General features: G+C 41.8%; 1 protein-coding gene across 2 annotated transcripts in view; it reads right to left on the bottom strand.

Moving 5' to 3' along the window:
* The window catches only part of LOC112853414 (orofacial cleft 1 candidate gene 1 protein), a 200,033-nt gene extending 189,168 nt beyond the window's left edge, over positions 1–10,865 (bottom strand). For both annotated transcript variants that reach the window (XM_086706313.1, XM_086706314.1), the window contains exons 1-2: positions 10,644–10,865; positions 10,246–10,454 (exon numbers count right to left, since the gene is read on the bottom strand). The gene's annotated coding sequence lies outside the window, so the exon portion shown is untranslated. The remainder of the gene's footprint in view (positions 1–10,245; positions 10,455–10,643) is intronic.
* Positions 10,866–13,760: the final 2,895 nt, after the last annotated feature.

Below are 13,760 nucleotides of genomic sequence, written 5' to 3'. Positions count from 1 at the left end.
TTTTTAAAAAGTATATCTTGATACCTAATTTTACTTTTTTACATTCTCTCTTGGTTTATTTTGTCTATATTTAGGAAAATGTAAAATAATCAAAATTAATTCAACGAAGCAATAAATACAAGCACGAAGGCAAATGAAACGGCTTTTCAATTAGTACTCTCACTAGAATGCCACATTATTCTCTTCTCAGAGATGTCTCATTTTATAAAACACGAGTGCACTTGACATAGGGGGGAAAAAAGTGTCTTTCAGTCCATTGCCTGGAATCAAATTCCTTAAGACTCATAAGATAACTCTTTACTTTTTCAACTGTGTCGCAACAGCTCTCATCAAATAGGGGTGGCAATGAAGCACAGTCTGTAGCTCACACTAACGTAAGAGATCTACCTCTTTTTCCTTCCCTTTTGCCTGTCGGTCTGTCTCTCCTGGTCTCAAGGGCTCCCTTTGGAAGGACCAGGGCCCCAGCACAGAGGGGTGAGGGAGGGGGAGTGCAGCAGGGTGGGAACAAGTCCCAGAATCTCATAGGTTACAACATATGCTGGGCAGATAACATCTGCAGATAATGACAGGGCAGGGGTGAAGGGTAGAAAGGCCAAGCCATGCAAGAGTGATGAAGCACGGGGGAGAAAAGGGGAAGCTGTTGCAAGAGTTCTGCAGCATGCGCTATTTCCCATTGAATCATTAATTTGCAGCCCCCTCATTTAACCTGTTCAGCCCAGAGCAGCATTGTGTCTCCAACAAGTGGAGACTGTTGAACTTTTTTTTTTTTTAACTTGCCGGGTTGAGGGGGGAAGGGGGGGGGGGGACACTGATCGCAACGACATCGGATGTTTGAGCAATTTGATATGTGATGACTAACACGTCTACTACTTTTAACAGTTTTTGCTTTCCTCTCCCTAACTGGAGCTGCGTGGCACTGAAGTGAGAGAGCTAATACAGTAAATGGAAACTGCTGTCAGTAGGAACCAGATTAGTCAATCCTTATAGCAAAAGTGAATTTCAGATCACAGCTCAAGCATGACGACTCTGATCACAGCCTAGTGTTTATGTATACAGAGGAACAATGAAGTGGCCTGGCAATTACTGGAAATACATTCCTCAAGCTTTCAGACGATGCCAAGCTTAAAATTGTGGTCAACTCATGTGGGAGAAGCAAGATCAACTCGGAATTCATCGCGGCAATTGTAATTAAATCGCATATTTTGTCTCTCTCTCTCTCTCTCTCTCTCTCTCTCTCTCTCTCTCTCTCTCTCCGTGCTAAGTGCACGGCTATTTAAACCACTGTGAACATGTCAGACCATATGACTGGAATTCTTTTAGGTAGAATCTTTTCATTTTGTGCCGTAGAATCAAGCCACGAAGCGGAAACAATGGCATACCGTCCTGACTTTGCGTAAACCCACGACAATCTGTCCAGAGATGCTATTTGTTGCTTACAACGTTTGTAAACCTACGGTTTATACAAGTAAGAGAGCAGGACTCATAAACAAAAAAGGAAAAAAGTTAACTTCGTTAGTAACAATTGCCAGATGCGATTATAAGATGCAGACAGCTACCTTTTCACCTAATAACTTTAAAACACTTAATGATTATGCCCGGTGCCCACACTGTTGTGAAAAATCACCACATGGCATTTTAATAACAATAACAAGCCTTAGGATGATCTGATCTGCCTGATTTCATATCCTACCAGTTGAGTAACCTTGGCCAGGTCACTTAACCTCACTGCACCAGTTCCCTCAACGGAAAATGAGAGCAATGATTCCGTCAGCTTCACTGGGCCTTTGTGAGGATGAAATCTTAAAATGCAGGCAAAGAATTTAGGGGTGCCTGGGTGGCTCAGTCGGTTAAGCGTCTGACTTCAGCTCAGGTAATGATCTCACAGTTGGTTAGTTCGAGCCCCAAATCGGCCTCTGTGCTGATAGCTCGGAGCCTGGAGCCTGCTTCGAATTCTGTGCCTCCCTCTCTCCCTGCTCTTCCCCAGCTCATGCTCTCTCTCTCCTTCAAAAATAAATAAAAACATTAAAAAAGATTAAAAAAATACTGTGGCTGCATCTTACAGGCATCACCTCACTGAATTCTCCAACACAGCTCAACCTATGTTAAGACTGCAGCCATGTCAAAATGCGTCTCTGGCTATAAACAAAGAATGGAAGAAAAGTCACGTGATTAAAATGAGTCAAGGTTAAATCACGAGACAATGATATTTTTCTCTTTTAAAAAATTACATTATTATATTGTTGACAAAGGGGAATAAAGTTGTATACGCAATTCTTATTGCTAAACAGGGTTTACTATATGACTTTTATTCCCTGACAGACTTTTTAAAGAAAGGAAATAAATAGGTTTAGAGGTAAGAGCATAAGACAACAAATAGCATGGGCAGCACCTTAAGCAACCTCCCTGACAATAAAAAACAAAAACAAAAACCTCAAAACATTCCACCCGTTAAGACTTGATCTGGTTAAAAATATGCACATTTTCAAGAACAAATACCCATTGGTGGATATTTCCTATTAGTCATTCACAGTGAGCTGAATCTGCTAGATTTACAGCTAGATTTAATCTGCTAGATTAACAGCAAGCTGAAATCAAAGGTAATCTGTTGATACCATTTTTGATCAAAGAATAAAAAAGGAATTTGTAAGAGATCCCCAGGACTTGAAAGATAGTAAGCTTGTTTTAAAAAATTAAAAGTTGGGGCGCCTGAGTGGCTAAAGTGTCCAACTTCAGCTCAGGTCACGATCTCACGGTTTGTGAGTTCAAGCCCCGTGACAGGCTCTGTGCTGACAGCTCGGAGCCTGGAGCCTGCTTTGGATTTAGTGTCTGCCCCTCCCCTCCACTCGCACTCTCTCTCTCTCTCAAAAAAAAAATGAACTTTTTTTTTTTTTTTTAAGTGACAGGGGTATCAGTTAAGCATCCAGTTCTTGATTTCAGCTCAGGTCATGATCTTACTCAGGACTTCGAGTCCCACATCGGTCTCTGTGCTGACAGTGCAGAGCCTGCTTGAGATTCTGTGTCTCCTCTCTCTCTGCCCTTCCCCTGCTTGCACTCTCTCTCTCAAAATAAATAAATATACGTTTTTTTTATAAAGTAAGGAATTTTGGACAGCCAGCAGTTTCTGTGAGTGCCATGTTGTTTGAATGCATCATTACATACACGTGTACCTCTTACCACAAAAAAATAGAAATAAACAAATGCTTCTATTCTTATGTGACCCTGCAATAGTCATCCTCCAATTATTAACACTTCTTCATATCACACGCTTTTCGTGGATTTCCCTAAAAATATTTCCTCAAGAGTGCTGAGGATCTCCTTTATCAGGGAGTATTAAGGGGGATTAGAAAGACAATCAGTAACATGGTCCCTGACCCCAGGGTCAGACATACTTAGGTGTTCCAGAAGTTCTGCAGATGAATCATAGTAAAGTCTAACGTAACACGTTCTAATCTCTTATCCTGCCATATAACCTTGAATACGCAGTATTCCTGTTTTGTGTTATCATCAAACTCAGTCAAGGCTAATTAATCTTTTTCCACTTGTTACGCTTTAAAGCTTCCTGAGTTATCGGTGGCTGATCTTTCTAAACTGGTGTCCACATTTAAAGAAAAGCAAAAGATTTTTACAAGAGCTATGGAGATTTCGGATTATGGGAAATCTCCGTAAGTAATGTTCCCGAAGTAATGAACTCTACCCCTGAGAAATATGAATAGATTCTTATTAACAAATACACACCAGTGGAAATTAACCCTGGAGAGGGACACTCACAAACCCGGCCCAAAGGAGGCTGCTTATGTTTAATCGTGAGAGTGAAAGATAAAGGTCGCCTCTCTGAACCGACGTGTATTTTTTTTTTACTTAGGCATTTCCTGTCAGTGCATTTGATTTCCAAAAGTTTCCTCCCCCTCCCCTCTGATATACATAGAGATTTAGCTGTCTGCGGTAATAAATATCATCTCTGTCATCCACAGCTATCAATAGTCATAGAAATTTCTGTTTTCATCTCATGTGGTTGTGATGAGCTTTCATATTTAGCTCCAAGCACACACTTCTCTTTTAAGCTAGATTCAAATGCTGTAAGACAATAATAACCATTAACTATTACTTTAACAGTATCTGAGACATAGCGATTAGCCCTCTAGCTTACTAGCGATCAAAAAGTGCATCATCCAAGACAATGCTTTTCATCTTCCTTCCATATCCCACCACTGTGCTCAGCTCCGCCGAATGCATAGATCGTGTCACCCGAGTGCCACCTGTCCAGTCAGAAAACTGCGATGTTTGGGGTTCACCACCGTCTCGTACGGGGACAGCCATGTACCTCGTGCATGATTTTTTTTAAATTCTCAGCCCTTTTATATCCATTGGTCCTTTGCTGTTGTCTGTACTTTGTAGCGAACTGGCACTCATCCCAGGAGGAGCGGCTGAATTTCTACCTGCCACTTTCTCTGGGCGTCTCTTCTGGGTCTGCTGACTACCCCCCGGGGGTGGCGGCTGGGTACCTCTGTGCCCGGAGCCCACTGCCAGCTTCGATATCAGCCCGTCCCGCAGAGTTAAGGGGACAGGACCTCGCTCCATCTGGTCCCATATCTCTAGCACAGTAACTGCCTCTCGGTAAATGTGAATTTTTCATTGAGTTACTCAATGACTCAATGAAAGGGGAAAAAAAAAACCTCGACCTGCGGACTAGATCTCCGGCATCCCCCCAAAATCACGGCGGAAGCGGCTTTCAGGGCCAGCCGGTGCGCGTGATTGCAGTACTGGAAGCATGGGCTTAGTACTTGTGCCCGAAGGAGGCGGTGCGCCCGAAAACTGGATTTGGGGTAGAGCGGAGTCTCGTGCGGGTGACAAGCAGCACGCGTCACGTGGTGCCACTCGCAGAACACGCTCACCAACGTGGTGTGCGTTCTCTGCGTCTCTTATTCCGTCGAAGCATCTGATCACATCGCCATATCCCCTTGCAAGCTTTTCCCAAGCTGCACTTAGCACCTGGCGCCGTCCACAGGCCCCACTTAGTCCTAAATTCTCTTGCTGCCATCATTCAAACAGCTTCTGAAGCCTGATTTCCTCCACGAAGCTTCTGACTAATTGGAAAAGAGGTAGCAATTTCCCCTGAGGAACAGGCCCCCCCCCCCCCCCACCCCCTGCACAGGACTTTCTGCCAAAGGCCTGATTTCCTCTGGACTCTGACTCACTGAAAACTTGTGCTGCACACAGAGCTTTCTGTCTGAAAAGCTAGGTTCAGAGAATACAGAGGACTTTGAACAATCCCTTCCCCCCGCACCCCCACCCCAGCCCCCAGACCGCTAAGGCCTTCAGAGCTGCTTGCTTTAAGTGAAAACGACACGCTAAACATTTCAAACTGCAAATTCTTCCTTTGGTTTAGGTTCACCTAGAGTCAATGGTTCGGTAACAGAGACAGTTTTTAAACTTTTTTCAACGTTTATTTGTTTTTGAGAAACAGAGTGAGACAGAGCACGAGCGGGGGAGGGGCAGAGAGAGAGAGAGAGAGAGAGAGAGAGAGAGACACTGAATCCGAAATCCGAAGCAGGCTCTGGGCTCTGAGCTGTCAGCGCAGAGCCCGATTCGGGGCTCAAAACCACAAACCGTGAGATCATGACCTGAGCCGAAGTTGGACGCTTAACTGGCCGAGCCACCCAGGCGCCCCAACAGACAGTTTTTAAAATGAAATACTTTTGGAGCATCTGGGTGACTCAGTCAGTTAAGTGTCTGACTCTTGATTTTGGCTCCGGTCATGATCTCACCTTTCGTGAGTTCGAGCCTGAGGTAGGGCTCTTCTCTGATGGTGCAGAGCCCTCTTAGGATTCTCCTACTCTCTCCCTCTCTCAGCCCCTTCCCTGCTCATGCTGTCTCTCAAAATAAATAAACTTTAAAAAAACATGAAGTACTTTTGATGATCTCGCCTGATATTACTTCGATAAAGCACGATTGATAGCTGACACTCTTCTTGGTCCCATCGTCTAATGCTGTTAATTCATAAGGAACGAGAAGGTCTAGGACATGAGACGTTAGTCTTACACTAAAATGTGAAGTTCCGTGGTCTCGTGAATGTGCACTTCTGACTCACATTGTACAAGCGAGGAGACTATGACAGCTAATCCAGATCAAAAATGTCCCATTTGATTGCACGGTAGATCCCAGACAGAAAGCCGATAGCTCTCTCCAGCTTTTAGACTTTCAACTTGGGCACAACGTCTCACCTCAAAGAAGTATATTAGGAGTAAATGTGTGAGGAAGAATTTGCATAGGTCGTGTAATGTTTCCTTCGTTTCCTTTGATTTGTGAAGCTGGAATCACTCAGCATCAAAACAGCCATCAAGACGCTAAAGTTGGAGGGCATTTTGTCTGTTCAAAATACAACTGGATCCATAAAAAGACCGACATCGTGGATTTCAATGTCTTTTCAACACCTTTCCCGAGGACACACCTTTTTTTTTTTTAACAAGATGCCATTATTCTGCACATCTACAAATCCAAGCCACTGACATGCATTGATACTCTGTGTGAACGCTTCTTTGATCCTCTGCAAAATGTTATAGTAACCGAAAAGCAAAAGCAAAAATGAACGGAGGGAAGCCCTGAGGAGCACTGTTTTATAAATCAGGATTTCCATGCAATTTATAGACGAGTCCCACTGAATACCATGTTAGAATATGAATGCGTATCAACAGAAGTACCATAACTCATGATGTTTATGTATAAAACGTGCCGCAGAAATCATTTATCTACCTGTAACATATTGATATCTCCTACCTACTTGGACGCATTGAGGCACAGACTCCTTTCGTTTAAGGTACCCCTTGATCATATGCTGCATGCCATTTTTATTGTTGTATTTCAGGCCACCAGATGAGTACAATGAAGTCTATTAGTACACGGAAAACAAGTTCTACAACTTCTAGAAGAATCAAAGCATCAGGCAACGAGCAGTTACGGGCATTTGACATCATTCGATTCTAAAAATTAAGTGTCTATCCTTCATTAAATGCTTGGTTAGATTTAGTGGGTTTTCTCTGTGTCTTGTGTCAGCCATGGTAACTTTGAAAATATATATCTGCTTTATTGAGATATATTTCACATACGGTACAAATCGCCCATGTTAAACTGTACTATTCAGTAGATTTTAGAGTATCCACAGACTTGCAAACAGCCAGGATGGCATTTCATTTGGCTATTTTTAGAGATTGGTAAAGTCGGTGTAGGGATAAACTGAAATTTTAGGGAATTCATTTAAACCATGTTAAGGTTTAACTATATGTGGCAACCTTTTTGCTCCTCTTTTCCTGGTTGACGAAAACCATATTATGAAGTGAAGAAGAATTAGCACACCCGGTTATATGAATAATTGCTAACATTTAAAGAGCATAGACTCTTTGGCACGAGCAATGTTAAGTGTTTTGCATGCATTATCTCATTGCATCATCGGGACAACCCTATGAGGTACATACTATTATTATCCCCATTTTAGAGATAAGACAACCAAGACTTAGGGTGGTCACGTTGCTTGTCCAAGGTGAGCTAGAAGGAGGTGGAAACCGAACTCCTCACGTTTGTATTATCTTAACCTACCGAGCCCATACCTCTTTCTCCACATTCTGCTGCCTTTACTGTTGCCAATTAAGAATCTCCACAAAGCACAATGATAAGCTTGCTCATCCAATGCGCCACAGAATTATTTAATACATCAGAAGCAAAGACGTGCATTGTGGTGTTTATAAGTACAAGCCCTGGTATCTGGCTTCAAAAAGTATGGTTTTACCAGTTACTAGCTTTGTGACTTTCAGACAAGTTACCAACTACTAAGTTACTCCGTGTCTTCGTTTCCTCGTTTGTAAAATGGAATATTAGTATTGATATTAGACTAACATAGTTAGAGATCAGCACATCAGAGGTGCTCCATACATCATTTACCTTTTACCTAGTTGACAAAAGCCTACCTTGTTCGCAGAAGAAAGGATAACATGTCCAGATGAAATCGTATCATCTGGTTTTGCCAAAGAATGTGATAACTTCTGGGAACCAGGACCCAGCTACTCTTTCTGTATTTGAAATATGACGCAAGCTGGGGTGCCTGGGTGGCTCAGTCGGTTAAGCGTCCAACTTGGGCTCAGGTCACGATCACACGGTTCGCAAGTTCGAGCTCTGCATCGGGCTCTTCCCTGTCAGCACAAAACTTGCTTCAGATGCCCTGTCCCTCTCTCTCTCTCTATGCCCCTCTCCCACTTTCTCTCTTTCTCTCTCTCTCTCTCCCTCTCTCTCTCTCTCTCTCTCAAAAATATATAAAACCACTAAATTTTTTTTAAAAATTAAAAATTAAAAATATACAATGCAAGCTGTAGAAACATTAAAATTATTCTAGCAATGTTCCAAGGGCAGTTGTAATGAGTAATATTTTGAATTCTAAAGCAGTGGCTTCTCTTATCCTTCTGGAGGTTAAGGCTCCGTCAAGGCTCTGATGAAAGCTGTTATGAACTTCTTTCAGAAAAATTCAAATGTGCACATACAGGTAAGTTTTTGCATATAATTGCAGGGGTTGAGAGATCCCAGAGGCTCATGCCCCACAAAAGAGCCCCTGCCTCTGAGGGAAATGATTGAAATCTACCTTCTGTGCCTTTGCCAACCAAGGGGAAGATCTTGAAAAAGCTTTACAGCATCTCCAAATTAAATATTCTTCCTTTCCCCTTAAAATAAAAGGATTTGAGCAACTGATCTCTAAAATTCCTTTTAAGTCTAATTCCGTAATTCTAACTTCTGAATGACATAACAACTTCAGTTAACCAACCAATTTCGGTAATTTATTATTCTTCTCCCTGGGTTTCTTAATTAATATTGATCTCGCTTTACTTAGTGCTGCCAATTCTGGAGGAAATGGAAAATTACCTTAATCTTTATAGGCATCTTCGAGATTTTGAATTTCTAATTTGCTGCCCAATTTCATCCAAGTTTGTATAAGTAAAATTAACATATTTATGTACTCTATCAGTTATTTGGTTATTGATACACAAATCATGATCTGAGCCGTCTACAAGTAGATTATATGGAGAGTAATTCAATTCTTCCTGAAAAATCCTCATTACTTTGAGGGTGCTGGTCGTCTAGAACCCCAAACATCAGTTATCAGCCCAGAACTTGACTATTAATATACTTTGTGGATCACTAAGCATTAAATGTAGTTATTCTAATAATAATAATACTCTCTACATTTTTAGAATCCTGTGTGTCCACAAATTCCCATCATGTACATCGGCTCAATTATCATGACCACTGTTTTCTTTTTCTTTTTCTTTTCTTTTGGAATAAATTTGGATTTTCAGAAAAGTCACCGAGATAACACAGAGAGTCCCCATAGACCCTTCACCCGGCTCCCTGTAGAGGTTAATATCTTTTGAAGAGTATGGATTAGGCAGTTTATAGAATGACCCTTAATTTGTGCTCAATGTCAAGACTAGGGTTATGGTTTGGTGGGGAAGAACACCAGAGCAAAGTGCCCAACTCCTGACATAATCTCACTGGGTATATACTATTGACGTTACTTATCATTGGTAATGTTGGCCTTGATCACTTGGTTAAGCTCATATTTGCCGCTTTTCTGCACAATACGGGTACAAATTTCCCTTTTCCTTATGCTTCACTGGAAGCAAGTCATTAAATACAGTCCATCTCCAAAGGGAGAAAAATTAAGCTCTAACTCCTGGAGAAGGGGTGTATCTTCATTCGGTATTTGGAACTTTTGCAGACAACCACTTTTCAAAGCACATACAAGGGGTATGTGGGTGGCTCAGGTGGTTGAGCGAGCAACTCTTGATATCGGCTCGGGTCATGATCTCATGGTTCATGAGACTGAGCACCACATCAGTCTCTGTGCTGTCAGTGCAGAATGGGCTCTCTCTCTCTCTCTCTCTCTCTCTCTCTCTCTCTCTGTCTCTGCCCTTCTCTCTCTCTAAATAAATAAGTAAAACTTTAAAGTTAATTAACGAATTAATTAATTAAAATATAAATGGCATACAACGGTTTCCCTTTGTTTAGCTGAGGACTGGGCTCACACTGACCAATCACACAGCTAGTAGAGCTAGCTTGCAGAACCAGCTTTTCTAATTCCAAGCCCGTCCATTTTTCCATGACACCATAGCATCTCTATGTAAGCAAACGTTTGTCCCGTGTTTTAGTGGGAGTCCAGCAATACGCACTTAAGCTCTATTTTGTTTTGTTTTGCAACTTACATACCTCTTAGTTGATATCACTTGAGTGCAGCCAAAAGAGTCAATGTGGTTTCCAAAATCTGCTGCCGTGTGAATGGTGTGATCCGGGAGATCCTGGTTTCCTCTGGATCCACTCTCTTTTCGTTCTAAGTACTAGTCAGTCTGCTGTGTTCGCAAATAGATCTTTTTCCACTCCACGGCTATTCAATTAATCAAAATAGGCACTTCCTCTTCCTATAACGTTAATAAAAGGCAAAGTCAACAATTCTAGACCCTGCCTCAGATAAAATCAAGATTTGTTGTCCTCAGACTCAGTTGGCAACCTACTAAAATAAATATCCATCGAAACGGACTTCCAGAACTCCGCAGGGTGATCTGGATTATCTAAGCAATCCAGACAAACGTATGGATCAAGGTCCTTACCTGCCCGGCGTCAGCAACATTCTACACGTCGCTTTGGTTGCAGACATCAGGCTTCACAGAGCTGTCAGCTGGTAATGATTTTCAGTCCCAGCAAAGGGAAGCCAAATTGTAACAGGTGACACAAAGGGGAAAGATTCTGTATCGGATTACTAATTCCCAAGAGCTACCCCAGGTCACTGGACTTCCCACGTGTGAAGTTCAGGAATTTAGAGACATTTTAAAATTAGCATTTCTTCTGGCGCAATTACTTGTCTTATCAGTCATTCAAGTTTAATAAGCACACCTCGGCTTGCAGTGATTCACTAAGCCCGTGGGAGAGTTAATCCAGAGTGACAGGGTCCCCGCCCACCGGGCACTCACATTCTAACACAAAGACAACAGACCCACACCGAAATGGGAGACATTCCATCCGAACACGAAAGGGAGGGTTTGTTTTATGTCGGTTGTGTTTGGGGGCTCTTAGCTTTTATTGTCTACTTTCGAGGTGTGTGTGTGTGTGTGTGTGTGTGTGTGTGAAGAATGAGAAGCAAATCACAAACACTAAGGGTTTAAGGAACCAAGGGAAGGAAGCAGAGTTTGCTGGTTATTAATTTAAGGTTCCGATATTACATGTAATACACTCTCTCAAGTGTTGCTGTGCCTCACAGCAGAAATACGGAGATTTGCAAAAATGGAAGCATCAAATACCCAAATTGCTATGGACTGACCCTGTATACAGCTCCTCACAATCCCCATCCTCTGTCTTTTCTGCCATTCCGTTCCCTGACCCCTTGTCCTTGCAAATGTCTTTAGTCTGCCTTCATGTGAAGAGTCACATTCCCTAAAGAGGTGGCAATTCGGGTGTGGTGCTTCTACTGGTAAAGTTTCCTTACGGGAGCTATTAGCATGGAGTCGGTGACTTATCTCTACGGGATATTTTCTCTCCACCTTAATTCTCTAATCTGTCAAATGCGGATAATGCTTATAAGTTTGTCCTGACAATTAAAAAAGAAATAAATTTATACCTAAAAGCATTTTGTAAACTGTGCAACCCTATTCACATGTAAGAAAACACTAAGGGATCTTTTATTTAAGAATATATGTAGTTTCCGGGGCGCCTGGGTGGCTCAGTCGGTTGGGCGGCTGACTTCCGCTCAGGTCACGATCTCGAGGTCCGTGAGTTCGAGCCCCGCGTCAGGCTCTGTGCTGACGGTTCGGAGCCTGGATCCTGCTTCGGATTCTGTGTCTCGCTCTCTCTCTGGCCCTCCCCCGTTTGCGCTCTGTCTCTGTCTTTCAAAAATAAATAAATGTTAAAAAAAAAAGTTTAAAAAAAGAATATATATAGTTTCCAATCAAATGGCAATCATCATTTTCAGGAATCACCTCTGTTCAGGAATGATCTCAATTTCGGGCCATTCTCACGAATTAAACTACTGACGTATTGTCAGAGATCTTTAAAATTGACTACGCTAAAATAAAAATTAACGATGTATTATCTGTAATAAATAAAATGAAAGGCTTGCTAAGTTGGAAAACACATGGATTTATGTCCTTATTTTTTAAATTGTGACTAAATATACATAATATAAAATTCGCCACTTTAACCATGTTTTGAGCATACAGTTCCGTGGTTTTAAACATAGTCACACTGTGGTGCAACCACCATCACCATCCATCTCCAGCACGTTTTCATCTTCCTCAACCAAAACTCTGCATCCATTAAAAAATAACTCCCCATTCCTTGGGGCTCCTGAGTGGCTCAGTCGATTAAGCGTCAGACTTCAGCTCAGGTCATGATTTCACAGCTCAGGAGTTCAAGCCCCACATCGGGCTCTGTGCTGACGGCTCAGACCCTGGAGCCTGCCTTGGATTCTGTGTCTCCCTCTCTCTCTGCCCCTCCCCTGTTCTCTCTCTCTCTCTCTCAAAAATAAACATTAAAAAAAAATTTAAAGATATTAAAAAATAACTCCCCATTTCTCAAACCCCCAGCCTCTGGAAGCCCCTCTTCCACTTTCTATCTCCATGAATTTGACTCTTCTAGGGATTTTGCATAAGTGAAATCATACAGTACTCGACATTTTGTGCCTGGCTTCTTTCACTTACCATATGTCCTCAAGGCTTATCCATGTTGTAGCATGAAACATGGAGGGTTTTCAGTGAGAGATTGCAAAGGTTGAGTTCCATCTCTACCACTTGCTAGCTAAGTGAAAAAATCATAGGTGATTTAAGCAAAAATAAAACTGTCAAGGAAATAATTTGGTCAAAACAATGAAATGAATCAGTAAGAATACATGAACACACACACACACACACACACACACACACACACACACATATACACTTACCAGCAAAGCTGACTTAATGTAAACAAAGTGTTTCACTCTGGAGAAGCAACAAAAATTTTCTATCTGGTACCATTCACTGTTTAGAATGTTTTTATGCTTTTTTTTGTTTGTCAAACAAACATGTATGTATCTATATAGGAATGTATGTACACATACATATAATAACGTAAAACTCAAAGGCCAGAAATAAATTTGTATCCTAATTCTAGCTTTTTACATGCATAGCTCAACTTTGATCGAGTTCCTTTTATAAATTGTAAAACGGTTACAAGTTCTTAGCAATCGGGGAGAATCCAAAAATGAATAGAGAATCAGGGACAAGAGATAAATTACACTTGTTAAAAATTAATTGGGAAAAGGGCATAAAAATTCATGAAAGAAAACACCTCAACGAGAAGAACCCCTTCTGAGTCCTCCACTGTGTATATTTGGGATTTAACATTCTTTGGGAAATAGCATAAAACATTTAACAAAAAAAAAAATTAAGGATGGAATGAATACGTCCAGGGAAGCCAATAGCGAAATGCATACTTAAAAGTGTATTCATTAAAAGCGAAAACACTAGGGGTCCTGGGTGGCTCAGTCGCTGATTAAGCGTCAGAGTTCGGCTCAGGCCATGATCTCATGGTTCGTGAGATCGAGCCCCGCGTCAGGCTCTGTACGGACAGCTCGGAGCCTAGTGCCCGACTCCGATTCTGTGTCTCCCTCTCTCTCTCTCCCCCTTCCCCACTCGCATTCTGTCTCTCTCTCAAAAATAAATAAACATCTTAAAAAATTAAAGAGAAAAAAGCAA

The sequence above is a fragment of the Puma concolor genome, chromosome B2 (genome assembly GCF_028749965.1).
Source record: "Puma concolor isolate L17-30 chromosome B2, mPumCon1.1.hap2, whole genome shotgun sequence".
NCBI classification, from domain to species: domain Eukaryota; kingdom Metazoa; phylum Chordata; class Mammalia; order Carnivora; family Felidae; genus Puma; species Puma concolor.
Note: the sequence above shows the minus strand (reverse complement) of the source record. Positions and strands in the feature narration are given on the sequence as shown.